The sequence below is a fragment of the Herpailurus yagouaroundi genome, unplaced genomic scaffold, assembly GCF_014898765.1.
Source record: "Herpailurus yagouaroundi ecotype Mexico unplaced genomic scaffold, PumYag 29, whole genome shotgun sequence".
Taxonomy (NCBI): domain Eukaryota; kingdom Metazoa; phylum Chordata; class Mammalia; order Carnivora; family Felidae; genus Herpailurus; species Herpailurus yagouaroundi.
This window is the reverse complement of record NW_024412377.1, coordinates 111,921,973-111,947,761: the sequence shown is the minus strand read 5'-3', so window position 1 is coordinate 111,947,761 and position 25,789 is coordinate 111,921,973. Positions and strand designations below refer to the sequence as shown.

Below are 25,789 nucleotides of genomic sequence, written 5' to 3'. Positions count from 1 at the left end.
AAGCATTCATATAATCCATTAAGAAAAATAAATAAAAAGGTGTGAATGGACGGTTCATAAAAGAACAAAAATGATGTGTAAAAAATATAGGAGAATAATTGGAGCTCACTATTAACACCACACAATGAAACAAAATAAGGAACCGTTTACCTTGAAAGTTAATCAATATTTTTAAAAGTTTAAAAAAATATTCATTCTTGGTGAAATTGCAAGGAGTTGAGAATGTTGGTACACTGGTAGGTAGAGAGAAGAAATAACAGTATAAATTTTTGAAAAGCAGTTCACAAATAGTTACATTATGTTTTGAAAATGTTCACAAGGAAAACCAAGAAAGGGCTCACGTCCAAAATGCTTACCACAGCCCTTTCATATAGCAAAATAATTCAATACAAATAAAATGGAGAAAAAGCCTAATTAGAAATATTTATAAAAGAATGAATGCTTAAGAAACCCATACACGAAAAATGTGAAAATCTTATTTTTGAAAATCATGTCACCTGGGACTTCTATGGTTTTTTAATTTTTCTTGTGAAATATTTCTTACATATAAAATAGTACATCTAATGTTGATCAACACTTTGTATCATTTCAAGTGAAAAAAAAACAGGACACAAAATTATATATATGACACAATTATAACTCTTTATGAAAAATTCCTCTGGGGGCGCCTGGGTGGCGCAGTCGGTTAGGCGTCCGACTTCAGCCAGGTCACGATCTCGCGGTCCGTGAGTTCGAGCCCCGCGTCAGGCTCTGGGCTGATGGCTCAGAGCCTGGAGCCTGTTTCCGATTCTGTGTCTCCCTCTCTCTCTGCCCCTCCCTCGTTCATGCTCTGTCTCTCTCTGTCCCAAAAATAAATAAACGTTGAAAAAAAAAATTAAAAAAAAAAAAAAAGAAAAATTCCTCTGTATACAGTATGTGGAGAAGGAAATAATCTGAAGTCTTAATGGTAGTTATTCTCTGGCAGTGGAATGATAGGTAATTTTTTCCTGTTTTTCCCTATTTTCAATGCTTGAACTTCTGCTAAGCATAAATTCATCATATTTACTATCTAACTTTCAATGATAAATTGGAAAAATGTCAAAGCCACCATATTCATCTATTAATTTTCCCAGAAAATATTTACTGAGTTCTTCCTGTAATCATAAAACACTATGTATCAAAGGAGAGATATATGCATATGAGACATATATTGAGCTCTCCAAAAACTTGTAAGAAATACAGCAGAGTAATGGAATAGGAAAACAAAAAAACAAACTCATCCTAAATTTAGTGAATGAAATTCCTAACGACACAGTGGCATTGTACAAGATCACAGATGAAGTAAATTTCTTGGGGTCTTGTCCCTCTTTATGTATTGCTAATCTGGACTTCCAGATTAGTAATTCCATGCGCCCAGGAGGAATCTGGACTCGAGGTGATGAAAAACTTTATTCAACCCAAGGAAAGGAATTTACCAATAAAAACTACCTACAAAGCTATACTTTGTCCTTTTCTAACCTATTGGAGGTTATCTATGAGTAATGTTATTGTGATACTGTATTTATAACCATAGGAAACTCTCATAAATTCCTGATCTTACGTATCATCTTGGCTACAAATTCCATTCATTTCAAAAATCCAGTCTCTAATAACAATTTCTGTGACAAGCAGCTCAAAAATTTTCAAGGCAGTTTCTTCCATTTATCAACAGTAAATATCAGCACAGTTATTAAATATCTTGTAGGCACCAAGCACTAACCTAGACCCTCTTTATACAGGATGAATAAGAAAAGACCCCTCCCCTCATACAGCTCATGAAGCAAAAGTGGAACCACAGAATGCATAAACTAGAGAGCCCTGAACACTCTTCTGGTAGTTTTATTCCCCTTTTAGGATAAGTAGTAAAGGGAGTACTTTGAACCTGGCTCAAAGTAGATGACATGAATGTAGTACTAAAGGAGAAGAAAGGCATCATAAGTGGATAAATTTAGGAAACCTCTTCTGAAGATTTGATGATTAACAATGTACTTTTTTAAAGACTCAAGTCTTCCAGTAAAAAAAAAAAATCTGTTTGAGGAAGTTTAATCTTGTGCTCACCCCGGCACCATCACCATGAGCATCACCACCACCTATTTAAAAACTGGACCATTTCTTACATTGTATATATCAACATACCTTGGAAAACTCACTGAGAAACTGCTCTAAACCAGCCACACATTTAACAGTGATGAAATGAAACTCAAAGATACTTAGTAAAGTTACTCACCCCAAGTCATACTGGTAGCTGTGGCAGAAACGGCTGGAGCCCATAACTTGGAGTCATTCCCCTGCTAATCCTATGGCCTAGACATCACAGACAACAATAGCATTCACAAATTTTAGGTATTGAGGACAATAACAGCAAAATGTTAGCAGAGAGCAGAGAAACACTACCAATACACAGAGTTGGCAAAAACTGGGAAGGTCTAAAGAACAAAGAAGTCAACAATACAACATGAATTTACAAGAGAAAAGCCTGCATTCTCAATGTGGAGGAGACACCAGTCACAGTGAAGGGATCAGACTAGTTGTTCTCTGGGGTAGTAAAGTTCTCTGTTACTCTGTTTAAGCTCCAGAGACAATGACTTTGTATGGATGCAACTCTGTTCCTACAAAGTTGATCATCCCAGAGGAGGCGATGAACAACAAAAATCAACAATAACAGAATTCTTCCCCGAAAACTATCTACCTTCACAATGAGTTCTTGAGAGGGCTGGTGCCCTCCACACTGGAAGTTCATTAAAAAAATAGGACAGATTATCATCCACTGGGAAAGATACAAACACAATCCTGCCTAAAGGAAAAGAGATGGACTTGATAAAATTTCAAAGTCATTGCCAATCTTTCAAGACAGGCTGTGAGTCAGAGGCTGGCCATCCTTTCTGTCTGCTATCGAGAGACTCTGCCTCCTATTCCACTCCTTTGTCTCATCTTTTGATCATTTTATTGTTTACTGGCACCTCTGTCTATCCTATGGGGAGACATGAAAATGGAAGAAGACTGGAAACAAGTTATTATACTGAGTTCTTTCCAAGAGAGATTTATTTTGGGGATCTAGGATACAACAAAAGAAGGTAAAAATTGTGGCTAAAGTATGATTTGAATTACATGTGCATTTTTGTATCCCATTTCTTCATCAAATAGAAACAACCCTGAATCCTGGCATGGTAACTGCTGACCAAGGTACATTAGAGAAGTGGTGCTCCAGTTAATGTTCTAAACTTTGATTTTCAGAACCAATTTTTATACTCCAAGTCAGAATCCAGGAAGGTTTAACCCAATTCCTTTTCTCCCATGTACCCTTCCCTAAGTCTCTCTGTATAATCAACTGCTAAAAGGAAATTATACTGAGAAGTCTTTAGAGGAGTTTCAATGTGTAACTAACCTGTCTACCTTTCTATTCAATTTAACTTTACTTTAGAACAATATGAAAAGAACTACAGCACTAAAATCCCTCTCATTTAAAATAAGAATATGTAAGATTTTGGCTTATCCAAATTAATTAGCTCTAAAGGTCTCCAGATTAATTTTGCTCTTTATGAAACAAGGGGGTGGACTGAGTTTAACACTTACAACCTAAGGATAATGCCGCAGGTTTAGAGGTTTTGATGATCCTTTAAAAATTAACTTGCATTGATCAAGCTTAAATCCTCTCGTAAGCACAAGCCAAAAGAAAAATATCTTAAATTAAGTACATAATAAGAAGAAATAGACAAGTTTTGGGGCCCCATGTGTGCAGGAAATACATAAAAATGTTTCCACAAGTGGTTATTCCTTTGAATTCCCCCCAACCTACTGTCCAATATCACACACTCACCAGAAAAAGCTTAAGTTCTCCCTGTGTCCTCTTGGTGCTAATCATGCCCTGTCACTGGGTGGGAGACAGAACTTCAACTCCGTCTGCATAATCCTGGAATAGACTGCTCCACAAAGCTCTTTGGACCCCTCACTAACCTTCCTTCTTAGCGCAAGAAACAAAGCGGGGAAATATGCATGCTAAGGTTCATGTGATCTACCATCACTATCCACAAAGCTTATCATCACCTGTATAGAGCAACAATACTAACTCATTATGGGCCTGAACACACAACATGAAATAGCACAATTGAAGAATGGTTAGCTAACTACAACTGAGATGGTTCTGACCTTCAAACAAAGGAAAGAACACCTGGTCTAATAACTAATTTCAATTATTTCGAAGTGGGGCTAAAAGACTTTGGACAGGAAAAGGGACAGCACAGTGCAGCTTCTAAGAGTACAGGCTTTTGGAGTCAGGGATACCCAATGTCAAATCCTGACTCTCCTTTCTGCGTCACACACCCTGACATTTACCTACTGTGGGACCTTGACCCATGACCCTCAATTGCTTCCTATAAAGTCAGGATCATGGTAGTCCCTCATATGTGAAGTGTTTAGTAATTGTACCTACTATGATCATCTTCTTATCAGAAGAGTCCTTGGACCACAGGAAGACATTTTTTATTTTAAATCTAATATCCTACAGAAAGAGAAGGGTTTCCTTGTCCTGTGATTTAATCTTAAAATATAATGATTTAACAAAAATATCAAAGACTCTAGGATCATCTCCAGTGTTCAGCAGAGTAGAATGCAAGTCACATTAGTAAAACCAGAAATCACCTTCTAAAATGCACTTACATTGTACACTTAGATTTCAACAGTACTTCTTAGCTTTGTCAGATGCACCTGAGAGAGCATCCCTCCCAGAAGATAGGGTGTTATTTCAAACTAACAGGGGTAATGAGGGGAAGGTGGCATAGAGATAAGTCTCACCTCTCATTCTGTAAGATAGCCCTGGGGAGAATACAATGTAGAGACAAAATGCAGTTGGAATCAAAGTAAGATGCACCTCGACTTTCTAATTTTTTGTACTCCGGGACTACCATTTGTTATTTGCACAAGGAGAGACAGTCTGGATGAGGGTGGAGAAGGAGCAGGAGAGGAGAAATCACAACAAATTATAAACAAAAAACCAGGCATGGTGATTGACAGCTTCTCTTGGGACTTCCCAGGGGAGCCAATTAGCGCTGGTTGCTGAGGTGGGTTTGCTTGCTAACACAGAGGTGTTGCCTCTGTGCTAACCCACCTGTGCTACACCCACTTCATTCAAGCGACCAAGCCGCTGTTAATGAAGTTCAGAACCAATCACCCCACAGAGAGAGTTTTACTAAATCTCTAAGGCAGATGTTTTAGGGTAACTGGCAGGGAAACACCTTTAACATCTACTGCCTTACTGGAAATCAAAACACTAAAATAACGATTTGGCTCATCCTCCCTGCTCCTCTTTTCCTTTGCTCCTTCTCACCCGAGGCAACAGTGACCACATGCTCTGTGTAAGTTCTAACTCACCGCACCCCCAACTGCTAAGCCCGTTTCCATAAGTGAGAGAAGTAATGTTGCAAGAGCAGATTATAAATGCAGGCAAAGAACAAACGACAAGAAGAGTAATACCTCCAGCGTCGTCTCCACTAGCACTGGGAGACACGTTAACGTGAGCCCCACAAAACAACTAAAACAGAATCTAGCAACATCTGGGAAGCTACCTGGCCAAACTGCTCTTGGAAGAAAATTCTTCATGGCGTTTCCACTGCTTCAACATACAGAGCACAGGATGCCTTGTGAATCCATTTACTGTGACGTCACACAACTCACACCAGTTTTGCTGTCTTGTCTCCTGATGAACGACCCCCACCCTCATGGAAGCATCCCTACTTGCTTCCTACTATCACACCATCAGGCAGCAAATCTTGACAAAGCCTATGACCAGAGTAGCGCTGTGTAAAGCACTCTGAAAGGAAAAGGAAATGCCTCCAAGTCCTTGGCTTTGGAAGGCAAAAATGGACAAAATTGACAACGTAGGTGCTACCACATGTGAAAAATAATAAACTCAAAAACCTGGGGTGTTCTCAAAGGGAAACAAAGAGATAAATGCAGGAAAGACTCCCCAGAGGAGAATAGATAGGAGTTTAATTTTTTAAAGGTGAGACTTACATTGAGAAGGATGGATAAAACATGGGGAAATTTTCAGAAGTGGAAACGCACTAAAGATAAGCCCCACAAAATAAGACTGAGGATCTAAAAGATATTCAGATTCCCCCAAGCTCAGATCTTCATGAAAACAACCAAAGGGTAATCAAGGATAGATTTCTCCAAGTATGAGAGAGGCCAAATTCTCCCAGAGATGGTTCTGTCCTCATCTGCCTGAGACAATTCTGTGTGCTAATTTGACCTCAGTACAAAACAAGATGGTACCTAAGCTAAAGAAATCACAAAAGCGCTGGAATGAATGCTCTTCAAGCCACCCCCATCCTCTCTCATTTATGGGCACCAGCTTGCTCCATGAACAAATTAAAATTGGAGAAGAGAGCCCAGACAAAATGAAATTCAGAGAGACAGGCACTAAATTCCTTTCAACTTCATTAGGCAAATGGAACAAGATGCCTCAGAAGGTGGAAAGTAAAGCTGGTTGCCAAATCAGCAACATTGACCAAAGTCTGTATCAACAAAAGCACATCCATCTGACACTGACTTTAAACTAGGGATGTGGGTTATGTCTTCAGGATCCATTCTTCCCTTTACTGGGATACCTGTGAGGTTGGAGGAACTTGGAAAAGTTAGCAGGGAACTGGGCACTTGGCTCACACCCCTACTCCGTCCTGCATCATGGAACTTGATAGATTGTTTAAACTCAATAGCTGGAGAGAGAGAACATATACTGTGTTCCTCACCTAGAAAGGGGCCTTCAAATGCACTCACTCTTTTATTCAACAATTATTTATCAAGTACATGCTCAGGGCCAGGCATCACTGTGCTAGACACCACGGGTCTAGTGACAATTTCAGACAGGTTCCCTGTTCTGTGTAGTTTACAGAGAAGAGGGCAAACAGCTGGAAAGTGGAAACACACCTGATACATTCCAAGAATGAAAATAACAGGCACAGTGCATTCTGGTATTCTGATCACCTCTCCTTCCCTCCACTGGTGAGGGTGAGGCTTCCACCCTCAGGATACGGGGAGCACTGAACACATAACACCCAATACTGAGCACCTGAGACCCACAACAGTTCTCTAGGCACATTTGCTCATAGCCCAGGGCCGGCCACTGCTTGACACACAAGGCCACACGGGGGTTCACTCAGGAACAGAGAGAACAAGCAGAGGCTATGGGAGACAGGTTTTGTAGTAACAGTCATGACAATAGGATGATGATGCCACAAGAGGATGGGACTGGCATGTTTGAAAAACTCCATAAGCTGGCAGGGAACTAAAGCCCACCACTCAAGGTGAAGCCGACTTTGTGCTCGGTTCATGTGATAAGAAAACTCGTTTGGCCAGAGTGCCTTATCCACAGGAGCACAATAGGAAAGGGAACTTGCGATTAGGGCCAGTTTTACCACAGGCCAAGGCAGGACATAATAGTGAACTTTATCACACAGGTGCACATAAGACAGCCCAAGGTCCAACCCTGGGATTACTAATGTTCCCTGGGAAAGCCTCCCTGTTTTCTTCCACTCCTCCTTCCCTGACACGGCAACCCGGCCCAGGCAAATGATGGGTCTCAGGAGCCACGACCTGTTTCTCAGGCCCAATGCTAACACACTGCTCCTCACCAAATGCTACCCTTGTTCTGGGACACCATGCCACCTTTCCAAGCTGAGTGCTGGGATGGCAGAGGAGGATAAGGGGCTTGCTGAAGCAGCTTCTCTGACAACTGCATTCACTTCAAGTTAGTAAAGACACAAAGCCCCTCTCACGTCAGTGAACATTACGAAGCCACAGAAGTTCAGAGAATGCTGGTCTCTCCTGAGAGAGCTGACAGCTTGGCACAAGCAGCTGCACACAGACACAGGAGGACGGGTGCTTTGCCTAACCAGGCTTGCTGAGAAGTAGCAGAAGGCAGGAAGTGGGGCGCTACATGCGACAGGAAGAACAGGCAGATGTTTCAAGGGTTGAGCCGACTGTTGACGCTCCAACTGGAGCAGACACTACTGCCTTGAACACAATGTTAACATCAGTAAACGGAAGGGAGAAAGACAAAAAAAAAAAAAAAAAAACTATTTAGAGACATTAACATCTCTTGCAAACAGTGCAGTTTGCTTCCCCACAGCAGGCTAATGGAAAACCCTGTGAAAGCAGTTTCAAGAGACACAGAAAGTGGAATCAGACTACTTTTTTGTAAGATTTGTTAAGGAAGGAAATCCTAAAGTTCAAGAGTCTAGAAATCTCAAGGTTCTGTCGAAGAAAAAGGTCAGCCTCCAGATAGCCTCTGTATTTCTAATTTGTTCCCCTTTCTTACTCTGCACCCCATACCATGGGCAGATTCCGAGGCTGCTGCACATTCATCCTCAGGCAACCTGTATGGGGAGGATACTCACGGCGGGGCTTGTGGGAAGGGCGAGAGACCCAGCTGCCTCCAGGTTTCTATTGCTGAACTATGACAGCATCCACACGATGTGCCAGCTACCCGCATCAGGCCTCCCTCTCTTACCCTGGCCCAGTCTTATACATACACAACCTAACTCAATAAACTTAAAACTTCATTTCTAAGAGGGTAAAACGAAGGGCTCTGAAAGTCACACTTACCCGTCTTCTTAGGATTCTCGGTGAAGCAGAAATACAAAGTCACCGGACGCATTTGATCTTGTATTCCGTGCCTACCCAAAAATCATCCCTCTGTTCTTCTGTGCTGTTGGCCAAATGATAATGTCCTGACCCTTTTCCTTTAGAAGCCACCAAGAGGACTGAAGAAAAGCCTACACTATTATCATGACCCCTTTGGTTTCTGCCCAGACTACCCAGGGGCTGCTTCATTCTTCCTGCATCTCCTACCACCAGAAAGTTTGTATTGAAATGACAGCTGAAGAACATCACTCAACTAGCTGACAGAATGAAGCAGTTGGCAAAAAATAATTAACTGATTACATTAACAATTACGAATTAACTAATTAATGTAATTATATACATTTTAATTATAATAACATCAGGAATTTGCTTGGGGGAAAGGCCTGGGAAAAATAAATCTAAGAGTGTATTAACAGAGAGAAGGAAGGTAACCTTTATCAAGGCCCATTATCCTACCAGGCAGCTACCAGGTAGCAGTGGACAGGATAGGACTATTGGGTGTATACATACACATGTGTATGCTTATGCCTTTCTGGTTTTTTTTCTTTGCTTTTTTTAATGCTTATCTATTTTTGAGAGAGAGAGAGAGAGAGAGAGGGGCAGAGAAAGAGGGAGACAGAAGATCCGAAGTGGAGTCTGTGCTGACAGTAGAGAGCCCAAGGTAGGGCTCAAACTCACCACCCATGACATCATCACCTGAGCCAAAGTCAGATGTTTAACCAAGTAAGCCACCCAGGTGCCCCTTTATTTCCTAACTTGTATTTTTTTTAAGTTTATTTATTTATTTTGAGTGGGGGAGAGAGCAGGGGAAGGGCAGAGAGAGAAGGACACAGAGAATCCCAAGCAGGCTTCACTCTGTCCACACAGAGCCCAATGTGGGGCTTGATTTCACAAAACTGTGAGATCATGACCTGAGCCCAGATCAAGAGTCAGCTGTTCAACCCACTGAGCCACCCAGGCACCCCTTAATGAGACTACAGTACATAAATAAAAATATTTCAAATATACACACACATAAAAGAAAATTAGGACACTCCAAAACAATATGCCACCATATGGGCTACTTATTCTACAGGAAAAAGAACTTGAGCTGGAAGCAGATACACTCGGCTTAGCCTCTCAGCTGCGTGCCCTGGGACAGAACATTTACCCTTTGAGCCTCAGTTTCCCCATGTATAAAATAAGGATAGCACCAGGTACACTACAGCATTTCCCCAGCAGTAAATGTTACAATAACTGTGAAAGTACCTTTCCCAGTCCTGGTACTCGGAAGTACTAAAAAATGTTTATGTTCTCTTACCTTTTATACCACTGCTTTGTTCAATGCAGGGATTCCAACCTCTATTTTGATTCAAGGCTCTCTGCAGAGATTAGATTGTAGAGGGCTTAACAACTTGCAAAAAATTGTCAGACAACTGTTTCTAGATCTATGTCTGCAGATTTATTGCACCAAAGAAAACACTCCTCCTTTATCTACAAAATCTGCTGTCTGTGGCAAGATTTATCAGGGCCCTTCAGGGCTTTCTGACAAAGTAAGGGCACCTCTCCCTTCATTCCCAGTTGAAAGGCAGGCTCTACTGAATGTGTTGCTCGTACTGGTAGTGTTTTCTCCTCACTGCCTAGCTGAAGGTTTTGCGAAGACAGAATTGCCCAAAGCCAGGGAAAGAGAAATTTTTCTAGCCTTGTACTTTGCCGACCATTCAGGCACCAGGCAGGGCACTACTATGGTATCCACCACAATGAATGACCCAAGCACAGAGGTCGTGTCCTGCCCTGCCATCATTAACATGCTCAAGCTCACATAAAGGAAACTGCCAGATAGGAGAAGAAAACAAACATTGTCAAAGCAAAAGCCTATCACCGTGCACACAATAAAATCATAAAGTATGGCCGGGAGGGCAGGAATAAGAAAGTAAAATGTATCTAAAAGGTCTGTTCCCAGACATACATTATATATGCTTACTTCTAGGAGTCATCAATGACTCAGAAGCTATTCCCCTTGGTGTAATAAAACCTTGTCTCACAGGGAGGAGGAGCAGGGGAGCCACTCCCTTGAACAGCAGCAACCACAACCACGCTGAAGTCTCTCCACAGATGTAAAGGAGAACTTCTTCAAGTATGGTCTGGTGCCTCACAGCCTTCCAGAGCATCCATAAGAAGCATGTAACTGGAAGGATACTTGTAATGCGATCCCAAGTCTCTGGAGAACTCAGTTTCAGGGCAAATGCTAAAAACCCAAGATCTAGTCTGGACTCTTCCTACAATTCCCCTATGGGAGAGTTGGCCAATCTTTACCCTGCATTGTCTCCTCAATGAGAAAATTGTACTTTAAAATTTTTCTTAATCTGTAATCTAAAATCCCGCCAAAATTATATGACAAAATTTTTGTCTGTGGTCAGATGTTCATTTTTCTGAGAAAAGTTCCTTATCATTCATCAGATCCTCAATGAGGTCTATGGTCCAAAAATATATTAAAAACAACTAAACTAAATAATTCCTAAGTTCCCTTCCACATCCTGACTGTTAGAGAAAGTTTTTCTGATTATAAAAACAATGAACATTCATTACAGAAAATGTGAAAAATGTGGCCAAAAAGGAAAACATCTATATAAACAAAAATATTTTTTGTATTTCATATTTATGATGGTATATTCAATATTATGCTCTGCTACATTTCACACACATTAAATATTCTTCAAAACCAACACCTCTAATGGTCAAATAAATTTCACCATAAGGTTTAAATTATGTTTTGTTTAATGAGCCCCCGTTGTTGAACATTTATGTTATTTCTAATGTGTTGCCATTATCAACAATGCAACGTTTTCCAATGAACAGTCTCCAAATTTTTATTATATTTTTGAAGGTAATAGGGAGCTATAGCAGATTTTGATCACAAAAATAGCACAACTGCTATTTGTCTTATGACAGTGGAGGAAATGAAATAAAGTAGGAGAGACCAAAGGGTTGGTGATTAGGTAAAAGGTTATTATCTGAGAAACTGAATGAAGTGAGGCTAGACACAGGGTCCAGAAGTAAAACACATGCCAAAAGGAAATTACCATGAGTCAGTAGCTCAGAGACAGAGGAGACAGACCAAGATGAAGCTGAGATTTATCATTTTCATGACTTGAAGATCAAATATACCACAACCAAGAGAGGGAAGTAAGGCTGAGAAGCTGGTCTGGAGATGGGAAAATAAGCAGTCTCATCTCCGAAAGATCACTGCAAAAATAATAACCACAGATGTGATTATTGAGATAGTTTTTTAATTGTAACAAAAGGGCAAAAAAAAAAAAAAAAAAAAAAAAAAACAACGACTGTAATTTAGGACCCTAACTTATAACATAAACAGGGGGGCGCCTGGGTGGCTCGGTCAGTTAAGCGTACGACTTCGGCTCAGGTCATGATCTCACGGTCCGTGAGTTCGAGCCCCACGTCGGGCTCTGTGCTGACAGCTCAGAGCCTGGAGCCTGTTTCAGATTCTGTGTCTCCCTCTCTCTCTGCCCCTCCCCTGTTCATGCTCTCTGTCTCAAAAACAAATAAATGTGAAAAAAAAAATTTATAACATAAACAGGAAGGCAGGGCCAAGAGAACTCACTGGCATATCATCTCTTAGTTTACAAATGTTGAAAAGTATTAGTAATAAACATCAAGTATAGAAGCTGGACAGTATGCTTCATTCAGACCAGAATAATGTTTCATAATCATGACTATATAACCCAGATTATTTTTAAAGCTCATATTACATTTTTTATCTTTATGTCTATTCTTATAACTTACTTTTCCTTATTATGGGTCATTTTAATCAATTTTATTTCAGATAAACAAGGTAAGTGCCAGGGGAAAACAGAAGACAGAAGTCAACGTCACTAACATGCAAAACGTTTCTACATGTCATGGGCCCAGAGCGTTATTTCCTGAAGAAGGTCACCTAGGATTCTAATTCAGTGAAGATTTCTTTTAATCTTTCTAATGACAGAGTAAAGCCATTGGAAATAACAAGTAGAGATTCTCTCAATGGGGCCTCCACTTAACCATGCAGACCTTACATGCAACTCCAAAACAGTAACTCTGGACTTTGATTTAAAATGTCATCTTTGGGGTGACTGGGTGGCTCAGTTGGCTGAGGATCCAACTCTTGATTTTGGCTTGGGTCATGATTCCAGGGTTGTGGGATCAAGTCCCACATCCATCCACTGGGCTGTGTGCTGAGCATGGAGCCTGCTTAAGATTCTCTCTCTCTCTCTCTCTCTCTCTCTCCCTCCCCCCCTTCCCTACTAGCATTCCCACTGTCTCTCTAAAAATAAACAAATTACTGTCATCTTCTACTTATTTACCATGTAAATATTTCTACATCATTCTTCTTTTTTTAATGTTTATTTATTTTTGAAAGAGAGTGCACATGCACAAGTGGGGAAGTGGCAGAGAACAGATCCAAAGTGGACTCTGTGCTGACAGCAGAGAGCCTGACGCAGGGCTGGAACTCAAGAACTGAAGCTGAAGTCAGATGCTTAATTAACTGAGCCATCCAGGCTCCCCTCTCCATTTACTGCTTTCAGAATACCAAAGAGAATCAGTGCTGTGTACAGTGACCAGTTGGCAGGGAGGCTACTGATGTTATTTCTACTTTATTATGAGGTTGCTAATTTTTTTTATAGCTGTCCTCCATAATGTGATCAACCTATTTAGTGAAGGCATTTTTCACATGCCAGGCACTGATACTAACTAGGTGCTGATGGTATTAAGTTGAAGAAAGTGCAGATCAAGCTCAGAGAAATGTAATTGATCATATTCTTTACTTGCAACTGGGAATTAAAGAAACAAAGAGGCTAACCAGTTTTCTGACCTCTAATCTTCCAATTTCATTTTCTGATTTTCTTTTCACAGTCCCATACTGGGTGAGAGGAAGATTAACTACTTAATGAGAGTCAGAGAGGCATAATCCCCACAAAACAGAAAATCCCTATCAAGTAATTTTGAAAGCCAGAGAAAATGTCAGGAGAATGTTCTAATAACCCCAGGACTTGCCTGTGCTAACCTGGTTTTCAGATAAGACAGTGGGAAATACAGTACAAAGAGTTTGATGTATCATTTCAAACAAAGCATGGCACTTAAATGGCTTCAAATTGAGTTATAGGCTACACTAGACCATCCTTTTACATACAAAGTGAAAGGAACGTGAAATAATTTGAGAGAGTGCCACACAGTATGAAGAATAGCAAAGCATTTCAAAACTATGACCTATGCCCTAAGTGTAGGAGAAAATAAAACTTGAGGTGAACCCTGAAAGAAATCATTTACATAAACAGAGATGTAGAAGGAAGAAATGGATTGGAGGGCAAATCCCAGGTCTAAGTGTGTAAGGAAAAGCCCGGAAGAATAACCGCATCTAGTTCCCAAATCAGGGAGCAAGAGCCTGGGGAAAAACACCCCAGGGGCTCTCAGTGTGCCAGGCTCCCCCTATAAGACAGTGACATTAATTTGTACTGCGATATGGCCTAGAGAGGGACCATCGACCCTCCACATGGAAGTCACCACCAAAACTGTGCTCTGCAGATTCGCTAAAGACTATCTGAGAAAACAGACATCAAAAGAAGCAGTGAAAGCCAGATGGCCGCTGGGGCACAGAATTCTAGTGAAATACTGACTGACAGAAGGCCCTGGGGATGCTAGGCCCAAGTGTCTCACCAATCCTCATTCACTGTATATTCACTAAACTTGGCATTATGTTACAAAATTTCTTTAAGCAAATACATGTACAGGAAATGGACTATAATCTTTTTAAACCTGGCATTTCCTTCAAAGTTTGCAATTACAGCTCCCTGGAAAAGGAGATGCCACAGATCTGTAGATCTTTTACAATGGCATAGGTTCATCACTCACTAAAGTAAAGTGTTGGCTCTGTAACCTGAATGAGTTTTATTCTCCTCTGCCCTAATACTAAGTAAGTGTATACTGGGCAATGTACCACAAACAACCCAAGAACCAGTAAACAAACAACAACAACAAAAAGGTGAGAATTCAGAATACAGAATTTTGTCAGTTAAACCAGAATCTCCATCTGGTTCTGGAAGAAAATGGAACATAAAAAAAAATGAATAAATAACTGCTGTAAGCATATAAATAACACAGTTGCTAACTAAGGTCCTTTTTAGAATTATGATACCGTGGAAGAAGAAAATATGCCATTCAACCTACCTAGACTCTTCCTCCCCTTACTTTAGGACATGTTCTCAAATATTCCTCTATAATAAGATGACAACTGTGATGAACAGAGAAGCCATTCCATATAATGTGATTTGTGTATTTCTAACAGTTCCAAATACCTGGAAACTGCTCTCTCACTGATTTGCCATGGTAAGCTCCTTTCTTCTGGAAAGGAAATTACTGGAAATTTTGTTTATTAATTATTATTAAAGATACACTGTAATGAACACACTGGGCTTGAATCTAAGGACACAGTGAAGAAGACAGTCCCTGCACTTAAGAAACTGTTGAGGAAGATAAACAGGAGGGAAATGAAGTTCGGTGTGATCACTACAACAGTGAGCATAATAAAAGGGTATGTAAGGCCTTCAGAATGCTGGGGTCAAGGAAGGCATCTGTTCACACACAGTATCTTACCAAAAAGGAGAGTGAGGATTAGGTGCATGGGAGAATAGAAAGACACTAAGTAGAGGCATCACCTACCCAAAGGCTTACAGAGAAAATGCACATGGAAAATGCATTGATCAAGATGGAAAGAATTCCAGGAAAGGTGAGCAAAGCACTGAAGGCTTAATGACTTTTACTTAGTTGTTTTTATTTGTATTTATTTTTTTAGTATTTATTTTTGAGAGTGAGAGCGCAAGAGGGGGAGGGCCAAAGTGGGGGGACAGAGGAACTCAAGAGGGCTCTGTGCGGACAGCAGCAAAGCCAGACATGGGGCTCGAACTCATGCACTGCAAGATCACAACCTAAGTTGAAGTCAGAGGCTCAACCGACTGAGCCACCCAGGTGACCCTTCTTATTTATTTCTAAACTGAAGTATAGTTGACATATTAGTTTCAGGTGTACAGTGCAGTGATTTAGTGATTATATACATCACAAAACGCTCATCATGATAAGGGTAATCATCATCTGTCACCATACAAAGTTCCTACAATATTATTGACTATACTACTTGTGCTGTACTTTCTATCCTTGTGACTTATTTTAAAACTGGAGGTTTGTACATCTTAATCCTATTAATTATTTTTAAGTCATATTAAGGAATTTAGACTTAATTCTGAGAGCAATGGAGAGTCACAGAAGCATTTTAAACATGAGAAATGACAAGAATAAACATTCTAGATGCCACATGGAAAATAGGTAGCCTGAAGGCAGACAGGTAAGTCAGGGCACTGCAGTTGAAGATATCATGGCCACCTGAACCAGAGTAGTGGCTATCATTATGGGGAAAAGTGGATGAATTCAAGACCGAAAGAATCCACAGATTCTAACATTAAGTTCCATTTGGAGTAGAATAAACACAAGAGTAAAACATGAGTCCCACATTACTTTTCACTGAGATAGAGAATACAGGAAGAGAGACAGATATGGTGGAGAAAATAAGCTCTATTTGGAGCACAATGAGTTTGAGGCAACTTGGATAAATCTAAGGAAAGATGTCCAGTAAATGAGTGCTCACAGAGAGAGATCTGACCTGAGCATGTGGAGTTCAAATTGTCAGAACATGGATGTTTCTTGGTAACACTGAAACAGATAAGCACACCCAGTCAGAATGTTTAAAAGGAGAAGAGAATTCTCTAAACATATTGGTCTTAGGGCATTGTCTCAAGATCCATGTTACCTTAAAGGGAAGAGACCTAACTCTCTCCCAATACGCTGGAATGATTACTCTACCCCACTAGCCAATTATTAGCTGGTAATGAAGAGGAAAACCATGAAAGATGGTGGGTCAGGCAGATGATGGTGGAGGCGGGTAGGGGAGAAGAACAAGAGGAACATAGAAATCAGTATATTCATTATTTGTTCTGGGAATAGGGATGAAGCCATCACAACAGGGATTCTTAGGCAACTGAAAAGCAACTTACAGTCAGTGACCATTATTTTAAAGAGAATAAGGAGTAAGTGCTATTCCATGACTCCCCAATGTCAAGGGCAAATAACCTGGGAAAGATCATGTAAGTTTCATGGGCTATTGGCAGTTCTCATCTTAAAAACTTGGGGAGTTTTTATAAGTACAAATGTCTAGATTTCCTGTAGAACCTTGTTATCCAACTTGTAGTGAACTACCATCATCATTAGGGTCCTATGGGAGTTTGTTAATAATCATCTCAGGCACCATACCAGACCATGAACCCAAATATGTATTTATGTAAGATTCTCCAGGAGATTTATATGCACATTAAAGTTTGACACACACTGACTCACAATTACTTGAAATGCTTCTTAAAACACAGACTGCTGGGGCGCCTGGGTGGCGAAGTCGGTTAAGCGTCTGACTTCAGCCAGGTCACGATCTTGCGGTCCGTGAGTTCGAGCCCCGCGTCAGGCTCTGGGCTGATGGCTCGGAGACTGGAGCCTGTTTCTGATTCTGTGTCTCCCTCTCTCTCTGCCCCTCCCCCGTTCATGCTCTGTCTCTCTCTGTTCCAAAAATAAATAAACGTTGAAAAAAAAATTTAAAAAAAAAAAACACAGACTGCTAAGTCAGGAGTGAAGCTTGTAAATTTGCATTTCTAACAAGTTCCCAATTGCTGTTGCCACTGCAGGTCTGAGACCATATTTTGAGAACTTCTGCCACAGACCAATTAAATCAGAATCTCCCTACGTGGAATCCAGGCATCAGTATATTTTAAAGCTCTCTAAATGATTCTAAATTTGCAGCCAATGTTGAGAACTACTGGTAAAGTTATTTTTTCTGCTCCTAATTACATAAATAAGAAAACATGAGTAGCAACTATCTTCTAAGCAGTGGCTTAAATTCATTACTAAAGTGTTCTCTAATGTAAGATTAATTTTGATTAATCAAAGCAGGAAGAAAAATACAGCTTCATCCTTAGTGATTCATTTCCAGAGACATGTTTGGTTGTGGTTGGAAAAAAAGGTCACCATGAGTAATTGTTATCTTAATCATCACAGACACCATCAACTCAAGTTATTAACTTCATTTACTGGTGATTCTTATTTAATTGGGTATTGGCACTTTGAAGGTCACAATATTTTTTTAATAAATTTTATTTTTTAACATAAGCAATACTAAGTTGTTCTCCAATCAGCCTGCAAAAACCAATTCTTCCCCTCCTGCTGCTTGCTTCAGGTTGATTTTTACCTTCTTTCTCTAGGTTCTTAAAGTGAGACTTTAGATCATTGATTTGAGTCATTTTCTCTTTTCTAATGTAAGCATTTAGTGCTACAGATTTCCCTCTCAGGACCACTTTGGCTGTGCCCCACAAATTATATGTTTCGTTTTTGCTTTTATTCAGCTGGATTTGTTTCTTCATTTCCCTTGAGATTTCCTCTTAGACTCATGAATTATTTTAAAGCATGTTGTTTAGTTTCCAAGTGTTTAGAGATTTTCCTGTTTTCCTTCTGTGATTGATTTCTAGTTTAATTCCATTATGATCAGAGAACCACATTTGTCTCATTTTAATTATTTTAAATTGTTTAGCTTTTTTGTGTAATACAGATATTATCTATATCGGCCTAATTTCAATAGAGGCTGAAAAATGTCTTTTTTTGTTGTTGTTGAATGGAATGCTCTTTAAATGCTGATCAGATCCTGTTGATTGAGGACACTGTTAACTTCTTCCATATCCTTGATGATTTTCTAAGTAAGGTATTCTATTACTTATTGACAAAAAGTTGTTGACGTCTTTAATTGTGGATTTACCTATTTTTCATTTCAATTCTATCAATTATTGCTTCCATATTTTCAACTGTGTCCTTTGCTTCATCCATATTTAGGAATGCTATGTCTTCTTGATGAAACAGTTCTTCCACCATTACATACTGACCCTCTCTGTCTCTGGTAATTTTCTTTGCTCTGAAGTCCACTTTTTCTGATATTAATATACACCTCCTTCTTTCCTTTCATTAAAGTTTACCTGATTAAATAAATAATCCTTTTATTTTCAACCTGCCTGTATCACTATATTTGAAGTGTGCTTCTTATAGACAACATATAGTTGAATCATGCTTTTTATTCCATAATGTCAATCTCTGTTTTCTAATTGGTGCATTTGGATCATTTACATCAATATAACCATTAATATGCTAAGGCTGAAGTCTGCCATTTTATTTTTTGTTTGATTTGTTTTTCATTTCTGTTCCTTTATCCTATCCTCCTGTGGGTTACTTGAACATTTTTTTTGATTTCTATTTTGATTTATCTATAAAGCTTTTGAATATATCTCTTTGTAGAGTTATTTTAGCAGTTGTTGTAGTTATTACATGATGCATACATAACACAGTCCACTGGTGGTGTCATTTTACCAGTTCAAGAGAATTTCAAAAACCTATCTTCACATTCCTTTACCCTCCTGCATTTATAACAACCTTAAAATATTTCTTTTACATGTATTTAGAATCATATCAGAATATTATAAATTTTGTCAACCATCAAACATAATTTATAAGACTTAAGTCTGTAACATTTCAACATGCTCATCATGTTTTTTCCTTCCCAATATTCCAAGTTTCCATTATTTCCTTTCTATTTAGATAACTGGACCATGAAGCCACAAAAAGCTTTAAACTACTGGCCTATGATTAACCTCAAGGGCCTTCACATATGAGTATCATTTCCTTGTGAGTTAAGACCAGAAAAGTTTGGGAAGAACTAAGTTACTTAATTGACCAATTTGTGCATATGTAGATTATTGATGATAATGCCTAATTCAGAGGATCATCGGAAGGATTTACTATACATTAAAGGACTCCTAACTAGCATAAAGTCTCAGACATGATTAGCACTCAACAAATAGTGGTCTTATTTATCTCCTTTTATTTTTTCCCTTTAAAGCCTTTTCTCCACTTTTGTGTTTTATATTTGCTCTTTGGTTGCTTGTAAATATTCATCATTCATTTCTATATTTCTATTTCCTGTATCTTCTTTTTCCTTACCAAGCTCATTCTTACTTTATATCCTCATTCTATCCTCTTTCAGACTACAGAACACATTTCAAAGATGTGGTTTCCTCCATTCACTATGCATGCACATCAACACCACACCGTCACCCACAAGTATACCAACTTTGAATTTTGGTAAACTTTATCCAGAATTACTCTAAAATTGTTTTTAATGTTTATGTATTTTTGAGAGAGAGAGAGAGAGAGCAAAAGCAGGGAATGGGCAAATAGGGAGATACAGAATCTGAAGCAGGCTCCAGGCTCTGAGCTGTTAGCACACAGCCTGACATGGGGCTCAAACTCATGAACCATGAGATCATGACCTGAGCTGAAGTCGGACAATTAACTGACTGAGCCATGCAGGTGCCCCCAGAATTACTCTAAATGACACACACACACACACAAAATCTCTTAACATTTATTTTCAAAGAGAAAAAATTTCATTCATGATAGGTTTTTAAAAAAAATGTTTGTTGGGGCGCCTGGGTGGCTCAGTCGGTTAAGCGTCCAACTTCGGCTCAGGTCATGATCTCGCGGTCCGTGAGTTCGAGCCCCGCGTCGGGCTCTGGGCTGATGGCTCAGAGCCTGGAGCCTGCTTCCAATTCTGTGTCTCCCTCTCTCTCTGCCCCTCCCCCGTTCATGCTCTGTCTCTCTCTGTCTCAAAAATAAATAAAAACATTAAAAAAATTAAAAAAAAATGTTTGTTTATTTTGAGAGAGAATATGCACGCACACATGAGTAGGGGAGGGGCAGAGAGAGGGAGTAAAAGAAGCCCCAAGAGGCTCCATGCTGTCACTACAGAACCCTACACTGGCTTGATCTCAGAAACCATGAGATTAATACCTGAGCCAAAATCAAGAGTCGGAAGCTTAACTGACTGAGCCACCACCCCACATTCATGTTAGTTTTAACACAACCAAAAAAAGATAAGCAAAACAAAGGAGGAAATCATAGAAAAATAACAAAAAAGATTATATTGCAAAAAATAACACTTTCAAACAACATTCCTCCACATGAAACAACGAAATCATTATCATTCTTAGAGAATCTAAATTATTCAAAATTTCTGTGACATAGGAATGAATCTTCTAGAAGAATAAGAGGAAGACCTAAAAATATATTTATTTCCAAATGAGTCCAGAAACATTAAGTACCCAAGAGGATTCAGGAAAAAAGGACTGCAAGGTGAAAAACGCCTGTGATATGCTGCATTGATACTGAAGACTGCATTTGTATATTATAGGTTGGAAGTCCTTTGGTAACTTGTTTAATCTGGTATAATATGGAGGAGGCTCTAGGGTTGTCAGTGGCAGTGGAGTCATTCTATTTCTTTAAAGTAGCAGCTCCTAGAAATCATGAAGACCTCTGGTTTATAAACCACATGGAGCCAATCATCACACACAAAAAAGTGTCCTTTGATTCATCCCATCACTGAATCATTACAGAATGCTCTCTTGTACCATTCCCTGGGATAATGGGACATCTATGAACAAATAAAAACTCTTGCCTTCACAGAGGTTATATGCTAGTAGGCTAGAGGAAGACAACACACTTAATAATTAACTAAATATTAGGTTTGAAGATGGCAAGTACTGTGAAGAATAATACATGGAGATAAGGATTGCAATTTATTTATTTTGAGAGTGTGCATGTGCACAGAAGCAGGAGAGGGACAGAGAGATAGCTAGGGAGAGAATCCCTTGCAGGCTCCATACTGTCAGCAAAGAACCCAATGTGGGGCTCCATCCCATGAACAGTGAGATCAAGACTGGAGCCAAAATCAAGACTCAGGCACTTAAATGAATGAGCCACCCAGGTGCCCCAGGATTGCAATTTTAAGTAAGAGCTTAGAATAGGCCTTAAAGAGATTGTAACATTAGTGCAAAGACTTGAAGGAGATGTCAGATTGAGCCAGTGGATATCTTGTGGGGAAAGCTACCTGAGCAGACTTACAACCAGTAAAAATCCGCTAGAACAGGAATATGCCTAGCATGTTCTGAGATCAGAAGTGAGGCTGATTTGGCTGGACAGATTAAAGGACTAGAGTTATAGGATATGAGGTCAAGAAAGTAATGAAGGTCCAGATCATGTACAATGTAATAACTGAATTGTGTCCCTCTAAAATTCCTATGTTGAAGCCGTCTATAAGTTCCAGGACCTTCGAATGTAACTGTATTTGGAGATAGGACTTTTAAAAGGTAATTAAAGGCACCTGGGTGGCTCAGTAGGTTGAGCACTGACTCTTGATTTTTGACTCAGGTCAGGATCCCAGGGTTGTGGGATTGAGCTGCGCATTAGGCTCCATGCTGGGCAGGGAGCCTACTTGAGATTCTCTCTCCCTCTCCTGCCATCCAACTCCATTCATGCTCTCTTCCTCTAAAATACAATTTAAATTTTTTTAAATATTAAGTTTAAGAGATAATTAAAAATGAGTTCATTAGCATGGGGCCTAATCTGACTGGTACCCTTGTAAGAGGAAGAAGTTAGGGGGTCCCTGCAAGGCTCAGTCAGTTGAGCAACAAACTCTTCATTTCTGCTCAGACTGGATCTCACAGTTCTTGAGTTCGAACCCTGCTTTGCGCTCTGCACTGACAGCGTGGAGCCTGCTTGGGAATCTCAATCTCAATCTCTCAATCTCTCTCTCTCTTTCTCTCTCTCTTCCACTTTCTGCCCCTCCCTTGTTTACACACACACTCCCTCTCAAAATAAATATATTTAAAAAAAAAGAGGAGGAAGTTAGGATGCAAAGACAGAGTGACAAACATGTGAAAACACAGTGAGAAGGTGGGCTTCTGCATGCCAAGGAGAGAGGGTGCAAAAAACCAAACCTGCCAACACTTCGATCTTGGACTTCCAGCCTCTAGAGTGTCTATGGTTTAAGGCACACAGTCTGTGGTATTTGGTTATGGCAACCTCTCCTTCCTAACTTCACAAAACCAAGCCAAGTAAATCCAAATTTGTGTTTGCTTTCTTGTTCATTTTAATCTCCAGAGAACTAGGGATGGAAAGAAAGCTAAAGGAACTAAATTCCAGAAAAGAAGGAATACTTCCCAGCAAAAAAGAAACCCATCACTGCTTCCATCCTTGGTTGAATGGGAAGAACAACAAATCTGCTATGACAGGGGTAAGGAGAAAGCGGGTGAACTTGTAAAAATATTCAGCACCACATGTGGGCTGTAGTGAGGGATGAGAGCCGAGAAAACCTCATTCACAGAGGAGGCTGCAGCCCTGAACCACAGACATATAAGCCTTCCCTGAAAGAAAGGCACTAGCTCTCTAAAGTCTGAGGAAAGAGGAAGACAGATGAGCAATTGACTCCTTCATTAACCTTTATCATTTCCTTATTCTCCTTTTAATAACCGCTGAATCTGTAGTGATATCACCGCTGTCATTCCTAGTACCGGTAAACTTGAGGCTTCTATTTTTTTTTTTTTTTCCGGATCCATCCTGGCTAGTTGTATATATCAGTATCGCTGATCACGTCAAAGAACCAGTTCTTTTTTTCATTAATTTCCCTATTTTTCTCTGCTATCTAAGCTAGTGATTTCCACTCACTCGGGTTTCGTTGTTTTTTTTGTTTTTTTTTTGTTTTTTTTTTTTTTTGGTTTGTTTAAGGTAGAAGCTGGGGTCACTGATTTGAGACTTTCTTCTTTTCTAACACTGGCATCTGGCCTCCTAAATTCTTCCCTAAGTACTGATTCATGAGCATCCGACAAAATTTTACATGTTGTATATGTATTTTTCATTCATTCAAAATACTTTCTACATTCCCATTACATTTTTCCTTTAACCCATGGTGCATTCTTATCCTATGGTTTCCTCAACAAATTACCACAAACTGGATATATGCATAAAACAACAAATATTTATTTTCTCACAGTTGTGGGGGTCAAGAGTCCAAAATTAGGGAGTTGGCAAGGCCACACTTCCTCTGAAGTTTCCACCTGAAACTTCACCTGAAGATTCCTCAGTGTCTTGTCTTGTCCACCTGTAGGTGGCTTCTGGTTATATAACTCATCTCTGCCTCTATCTCCGCAGGGGCTTCTCCTCCGTGTCTGTGTGTCCTCCTCTTCTTTCCTTTATAAGGACACCTTTCATTGGGTTTAGGTCCATGTGGATAATCTAAAAGTATCTCATCTCAATATCCTTAACAATTAATTACATCTCCAAAGACACTTTTCCCAAATAAGGTCATATTCATAGGTTCTAGGAGTTAAGAAATGGACACACCATTTTGGTAGTCACAGATCAACACACTACACATGGGTTATTCAGAAGTATGTATTCAGTGTCAAGATATTTGGGAAATTTCCAGAGATCTTTAGGTTATTCATTTTTCATTTAATTCCGTTGTGGCTAGAGAATATACACTCCAATACTCTTAAATGTGCCGAGACATATTTTTATGGCTCTAAAATATAATTTATCTTCATAAATTTACTCTGTAAATTTAAAATGGATGTGTATTTTGTTGTTAGGTGGAGTACTCTAAAAATGTCAATACGTGAAGTTAAATGATTGTGTCTTTCAAGTCTTCTATATCCTTACTGATCTTCTACTTTTTTTTTCTTTTATCAATTAATGAGGGGTAGTGACATTTCTGACTATGAGTAGTCTGTACTATATTTTTATATTTTTAATACTATCTACATCTTGTAACCCAGGTTCACTGATCTCTACCCAGGTAGATACTTACTAACATAGTCTCCCTCTCTTCTACCAGGAGTCCTGCTCATCTTTTGTCTTATTTTAATTATATTTTTCTACATTTTGGGCTGATAGGCACAAGATAGTTGATTCTGCAAAAATTTCAGCTTCAGTTTTCACTCATACTTTAAAATTCAAAATATACTTTTTTCTTGTAAGTGTTATAAATTATGTTTATGTTCTTCATTTCATGAGCTGTCTGCTCCTGATCATTTGATGTAATTCTGGATACAATCAAAGGCACTTAAAAAGTTTTCTGAAAGGTACTAAGTGCTCTACTAAAAAGTTTTCAGTATTAAATATTTAAATAGAAATGAGAAAACTGGTAACATTTTTTTCAAGTATCAGTTAGCAAATTCAAAAAGCAGATTACTCTAATTACCATTACTGAGAAGTTACGCATCATGAACTCAAATTTCTCTTTATGAGGTTTAATGTAGCTTAACGCTTTACCTCATGGGAGTTACAATATGGAAAGGAGATATAAAAGATTTGGGTTGATTGGTTTATATCACAGCATGGCCTACAAAATGTGCCAGGTCTCCCAGGGTGGCCACACTGTCTGAATAATTCACCTCTGGGCTGTTGTTATATTTGAGAGAGGCAAATGAAGGTCCGTGGGCAACCATCTATCTACAGAAAAGGAAGAAGAAGGCCAGGACTGCATTAATTTCTGATATACAGAGTCAAGCTCACTACCATAAAAAAAAAATCTTTTACATATTCAGCTAGTTCTAAGAAACCAGCTGAATGAATACCTTGGAGTTCCATCTCAACACCAAAATACATAGTATCATCTATAACAGCTAGCATAATAAATGGAAAGATGAGACACAAGGCAGCAAAATAATATGGTAAAATGCAACTTGACACAGAAGACAAACTTCTATTACAATTATCATGCAAAAGTACAGACTCCACGTTTGGGAAACTGATTATCTATTTATCACTTGCTCTGGTTCAGGTGTTATGCTAGGTAGTACAGGGAGGCATTAATATGATTATTGTCTCATCTCCAAGAAATTAAAAATCAGTTGATGATAAAAATGACTAATGAAAGACAAGTTGGCCTGTATTGATGCTATTATAAAGTCTCTCAATAGGATTATCACCTGAGCAAGAGGTCAAGGAAAGAATCTGCTACCTAGGAAATTCCCAAGAAGTAGCACTTTTTAGGGACATTTTCTTTGGCCACCAGACTCTTCCCTATAGTAGTTGATTTGTGTGGGCCTTATCTATAATATTAAAGTTTAAATTGAGATATAAATACAATAGATGAGAAAGAAGTGTGTGATTTTCTCCTGGCTGA

The 25,789-nt window shown here is 39.3% G+C and overlaps 1 protein-coding gene across 6 annotated transcripts in view; it reads right to left on the bottom strand.

Annotated features, from left to right (window-relative positions):
- The window catches only part of PDE4D (phosphodiesterase 4D), a 1,431,601-nt gene that overhangs the window by 1,171,549 nt on the left and 234,263 nt on the right, over nucleotides 1-25,789 (bottom strand). Inside the window, exon 1 of one of the 6 annotated variants that reach the window (XM_040452636.1) lies at nucleotides 7,791-8,042. The exons of 3 other annotated variants lie outside the window; for them this stretch is intronic. The gene's annotated coding sequence lies outside the window, so the exon portion shown is untranslated. Of the gene's footprint in view, nucleotides 1-7,790; nucleotides 8,043-25,789 lie in introns of those variants that run through there. 2 more of the 6 variants (XM_040452639.1, XM_040452544.1) reach the window with 2 other exon arrangements.